This window comes from Arachis stenosperma, chromosome 4 (assembly GCF_014773155.1).
Source record: "Arachis stenosperma cultivar V10309 chromosome 4, arast.V10309.gnm1.PFL2, whole genome shotgun sequence".
NCBI classification, from domain to species: domain Eukaryota; kingdom Viridiplantae; phylum Streptophyta; class Magnoliopsida; order Fabales; family Fabaceae; genus Arachis; species Arachis stenosperma.
Window position 1 is genome coordinate 110250947 of NC_080380.1, and position 6064 is coordinate 110257010.

Consider the following 6064-nt stretch of genomic DNA (forward strand, 5'->3'; position numbering starts at 1 on the left):
TGTGTCCGACTTGTGGAACTGAGAGTGCTGCTGATCCTTTGTCACCGAAGGGTGGGGGGTACCTGCAAGGGACTCCAATGCTTAAGTTAGCAAGGGTATTAAGCAGGTATTGAGTAGAATCAGAGTATGAGTTATACCTGGGTGCTCCAGTGTATTTATAATGGTGAGGAGTGACCTCTCTGGAGATAAGATAGTTATCCTATCTTATCTTTGAGTGAAGTCATCTTATCTTTAGGGGAACCGCCTTTATCTTTCTGGGCTTTGGCTGCCTTTAGATTGGGCTGTGTTCCTTCATTTTGGGCCTGCTTTGGGCTCCTTTGGCGATTTGGCCGAGCTCTTTGAGAAGAGGTCGGGCATTGGCCGAGCTCTTTGAGAAGAGGTCGGATAGTCTGACCTGAAGAGGTCGGTCGGCTTGTCGCTAAACATCCCGAGTCGGACAGCTTGACCCAGGGTATGAACACCATCGAATCTAAGACCACACTACCAATGAGTGCCATGATTTAAAAAAATGTGATTGAAAAACTGGCTAGAGAAAGCCAGTTGGATAGATACATTGCTACAATGATGCTGGATCGCAAAAGAAGATATGAGTGAAAATATAAAGAAAGATCACCAAAGTCTATAAGCACTCTAAATCGGCATGAGCACATTAAGAGGACTTACAGAAGCCAAAACAATTAAAGTCTTATAAAAAAAGAGTGAAGACGACTTGTTATCCGACTTGACAGAAGTATTCCAAACAATAAGGCAGCACAGGATGAGGCTAAATCCCACAAAGTGCACCTTTGCCATAGAAATAGAAAAATTGATGGGGTTCATGCTCACCCAAGGGGAGAATTGAAGTAAACCCGACTTGCTTGAAAGGAGGCATGACTTTACATGGGCCTAAGAATGTGAGCAAGTCTTTCAAGAATTTGTAAAATTCTTGCTTCAGCATCCAATTCTTACCCGACATAAGTTGCGAGAAGAGCTTGTCCTATATTTAGCTGTGGCCGACAAAGCAGTAGCCTCTGCACTATTTAAAGAAGACGTCGGGTGAAAGTTCATCTACTTCACTAATAAAGTACCACATGGAGCTAAGCTCAATTATCATAAAATTGAGCAAGTTGCATATACTTTGGTCTTGGCATCCCAGAGATTGTAACCCCACTCTCAAGCTCACACCATCAAGGCCCAAACTAACTAGACCATGAAGCATATCTTCCAAAAAATGGATATTGCATGACAAATGCTATGGTGGGTTGTGGAACTGTCTGAATTCTATTTGAAGTACGAAACTCGGATGGTCATCAAGTTACAATACTTGGCCGACTTCCTTGCGGAATATACCGGTGAGCAAAAAGGGAGCTCCACGACTGGGAGGTGGATCATCAAACAAAGCTAGTAGTGGGGCAGGCATCATCCTCAAGAATGAAGAAGGAAAGGTCAGGCAAATAAGCTGAGAGCAGGATGGCCGAGCTAATGCCCTCTCCAAACTAGCCAGTACAAAGCTTAGGACAATAATAAAATCTTAATCCAACAAATGCCACAATCACCTTCAATATCAAAAGAAGCCAACAAGACGGTCATTCTCACAATCTAGGGATGGATAATCCAAGCGTTGAATATACCAAATTTAACATCCATCCTCAAGAGTAAAGGAAGGCAAGGAAATTAATGAAAGAAGCTCTGCACTACACCTTAGTTTGTAATATTCTCTATAAAAGAGGAATCTCAACACCTCTATCAAAGTGCATCCCGCCTTAGAATACAAAAGGTTCTAGATAAAACCCACAATGAAATCTATGGAATTCATCTAGGGGCAGGTCACCGGCAAGAAGGTGTTACGAGCTTACTTCTACTGACCGACTTTTCAGAACTCACACAAATGCTATAAGCAAATGGAACGACTCAAACTACCACTGAAGAATCTTCCTTTACTACCACTGAAGAATTCCACTTTCAACATACACATGGCATAGAAGCCATGATTTTTATCGATATAAATAAAGAAAAACCAAGGAAAACATTCAACAATAAAGTCAGAGCACAAAAGAAGAACTCGACCTACTTTTAAAATTCTGAAAGCAAACACAGATAAGAGAAGAGGCTTTGAGAAATTCTACAATGAGGTTGGTAATATTCAAGCTTAAAAGAAGAGTTCGACCTCCTTCAAGGAATCCGAGAGTAAACTCGGATAAGAAAAAGGTTTTGAGACAAAGGATGGCTACGAGGTCAGGCAAAGAAAAGCTGACAGCAAACTGGGTAGGACCTTACAAGATTACTGAAGTCTTAGAAAAGGGCTACTACAAAGTGTCTGACCTCAAGGGTGAAGAACTGCCCAGGTCGCAACCCGCCTCCAACATAAAGAGATACTACAATTTCCTATGGAAATTAATTTTCTACAATTAAAATACACCAATTGAAGCTCAACAAACCACAAAAATTACAGGCCCACCCTATAGAGGTCGCTCGGATAAAGCGACAAGGAACCAATTGGTGAAAAGAAGTTAAATACAGGAATTGGAAAAAAAATCACCTCGAATCAGCTCGGGCCAAACGGGTTGAAAAAGTTATTTTTAGAACAAGTCGCAAAAGTAACTTAACTAAATATGCCCCTCGAGGCATAAATACGATTTAACAACTTGAGCCACAAGAGTAACAAATAAATCATACAAAATTCTAAGCCCACGAGCTCATCTCTGCAAGTTCCAAAAATAAACAACCTGTATTAAAGACAAGTCGTATAAAATGGAACAAACTTCACAAAAACAAGTTCTCCAAAGAAAACTTGTTCTAGCTAGTGTTCCGAGGGTTACTTGAAGTTGTAGGTTGATCTTCAGATGAGATCTTTGGTGCTGATCGGAGATGACGTGTCCGACTTGTTAGACTAGCAATGCTGCTGATCCTTCGTCACCGGAGGGTGGTGGTACCTGCAAGGGACTCCGATGCTTAAGTTAGCAAGGGTATTAAGTAGGTTTTTTGTAGAATCTGAGTATGAGTTATACCTGGGTGCTCCAATGTATTTATAATGGTGTAGAGTGACCTTCTTAGATAAGATAAGTTAGTTATCTTATCTTATCTTTATCTTTCGAGTGAGGTCATCTTATCTTCAAGGGAACCACCCTTCTCTCTGTAGGCTTGGGCTGCCTCTGGATTTGGGTCGCGTTCCTCTATTTGGGCCCTTTTCTGGGCTTTCCTGACAATTTGGCCGAGCTCTTTAAGAAGAGGTCGGATAGTCTGACCTGAAGAGGTCGGTCGCTTTGTCGCCAAACATCCCGGGTCGGACAGCTTGACCCAGGGTATGAACAGTGCCCCTACTCGAGCTCGGTTTTTATTTTGGAGGTCGAGTCTTAGTTTTAGGACTTCGAACCTTCTCAGGTGGAACCGAACTCAAGCATTTTGTCAATTTTACCTCTGTAGAGTTCCTTTTTGAATGCGGAACGTTTCTTCTTTCGTTTCCTCTGAAAGCGCGCGCTTTTGTATTAGTGTCATGGCCTTGGGAATGCACGAGGGTTTTTAATGCCCTCATTAATTGGTTTTTGATGCTCCGTTTCTCTTGGCTTTTATTTTGAATTTTATTCTCAGGAAACGGTTTTCTTTGCTTTTTGCTGTAACTTCCCTTTTTTCTTCTCCCCTTCTGTTTTCGTCTGAAAACTTGCATTTTTGCATTTCTCTTGTGACGTCGCTTGGTAATTGTTGATGCCTTTGCTTCGAGGAATCGTCTTTTCATTGCTTCATCCTTCAGCCTTTCGAAGCTTTTCTCTAGGTTGGTTTTTACTTTCTGCTCCCTTACTTTCTTTTGTTGCTTTGGCTTTGGTTTTTTATAAAGCTTTTGATTTTTGCTTAAATACATGCTAGGAAGTTTGATTCTCTTCGTATCACTGTGCACCTATTTTTATCGTGAGGGGGTTTTCTTGCTTTTGAAATGGTCCCTCTGTATTCTAGGGTTTACACTGCTTGCTTTTCCTCTTTTGCGAACTGCATGAACCTGCTTATTTTCCTGGAAGATTGCTCCTTTGATGTTTTTCGTTTTGCTGATGAATCCCATAAAAGGATTTTTTTGACGGCTCGTTTTGATTTTCTTCGCGTTGTTTTGCTTTTTGTTTGTTGGTGAGCTAGGACTGTGAATTTGGAAGGTAGTTGTTTTGCTGGCTTTCTGGGGTAATGACTCAATATTTTTGGGATATTGCTTTCTGAGAAAGGGTTTCTCTTTGTCGTTGCTGTGGGTTTTGTTGGGGCGTTTAGTCTTGTAGGTTTTCCTGAATCCTTGTTTTCTGATTGCCTCCAAAGGATGCCCCTGGATCTTTTTGGTGTGGGTCCTGGGGCTTCCTTTTGCTGTTTGTACTGTGTTGGACTATGCTGGCTGAGTTGCTTTGATTTTGTCCGAGATGTTTTTTCAGTAATCCAATCTCCTTTTTTTGTTTGTAGGACTAGTTGGACATGTCTTCTCGCAAAAATATTATAGAGACGTCCTCTAAGGTCCCTGAGGGGATGTCCAATTGGTTGGACTCCCTTGTTTTTATGTGTGTTTCTGTGGTAAATGCTGAATTCTGTGCGGAGCTTAGGAAACATCACTGTCTTTGTAAGAGTAGAGATCAAGAGAGGAATTATGAATTGGTGGCATTTGATTCGGAAGAGAGGGTTTGTTTTCCTGTCCTGGCTTAGGGGGAGCACCCTTTCTTTTATGCTTACGACTATTTCTTCGGCCAGTTGGACATCACTTTTCCCTTTACTTCGTTTGAGACCGACTTGTTGTGGTCGTGTAATGTAGCTCCATCCCAACTTCATCCAAACTCCTGGGGCTTTATTAAGATTTTTTAGCTTCTTTGTCAAGAATTGAATGTTACCCATTCTCAAACTCTTTTCCTTTATTTGTTCGTTTTAACTAAGCCCGGGATTTCTTCAAAAAAGAAAGCCTCATGTGTTTCTTTTAGATCTGAACAAGGACATAAGGTTTTTACCATGTATGATGAGTCCTTTAGGCACTTCAAAAATTATTTTTTCAAGGTTCGAGCTATTGAGGGAGCTTGCCCCTTCTTTTTGGAAGCAAATGGTGAGCCATCCTTCCCTCTGCATTGGCAGCAGAATGTAGTAGTATCCTAATATACGTGGGAAATACTTGATGAGATCGAACAGGCCTTTGTGACAATTTTGGAGGATCTTTGGGGGGAACCTCCTCATCTTGATACCAAAAAATCTTTGGGAGACCCTTCCCTCGTCCGAGATGCATTGGGTATTACTTGATATATACTATTTCTTGTTTTTGCTTTTCTCTTTTTTTCCTGGTCTGTAAAACTGTTGTTTTTCATTTTTCAGAGCTAGCCAAGAATAATGATGCAATGAAGGCATTCAAAAAGGCGTGAAAAGCTACTGCAGCTTAAAACACCTCGGCCCGGGTGGGTGGTGTTCCGAGGGTTACCTGAAACCGCAGGTCAATCTCGGACGAGATCTTCTGTGCTGGTCGGAGCCGACGTGTCCAGCAGGTGTGTAGCGGCCGGAGCTGGTGTATCCGACTTGTGGAACTGAGAATGCTGTTGATCCCTTGTCACGAAGGGTGGGGGGTACCTGCAAGGGACTTCGATGCTTAAGTTAGCAAGGGTATTAAACAGGAATTGAGTAGAATCAGAGTATGAGTTATACCTGGGTGCTCCAGTGCATTTATAATAGTGAGATGTGACCTTCTATGGATAAGATAAATTAGTTATCTTATCTTATCTTTATCTTTAAGTGAGGTCATCTTATCTTCAAGGGAACCGCCCTTCTTTCTGCAGGCTTGGGCTGCCTTAAGATTTAGGGTGTGTTCCTCTATTTGGGCCCTTATTTGGGCTTTCCTGTTGACTTGGCCGAGCTCTTACAAAAGAGGTCGGATTGTCCTGACCTGAAGAGGTCGGTCGCTTTATCCGTCGAACATCCCGGGTCGGACAGTTCGACCCAGGGTATGAACAGTGCCCCTGCTTGAGCTCGGTCTTCTTTTTTGAGGTCGAGTCCTTGACTTCGGTCCTTCTTTGGTGAAGCCGAACTCAAGCATTTCGTTGATTCTTTTGTAACAGCTTTGAATGTAGGTCGTTTCCTCTAAAAGACG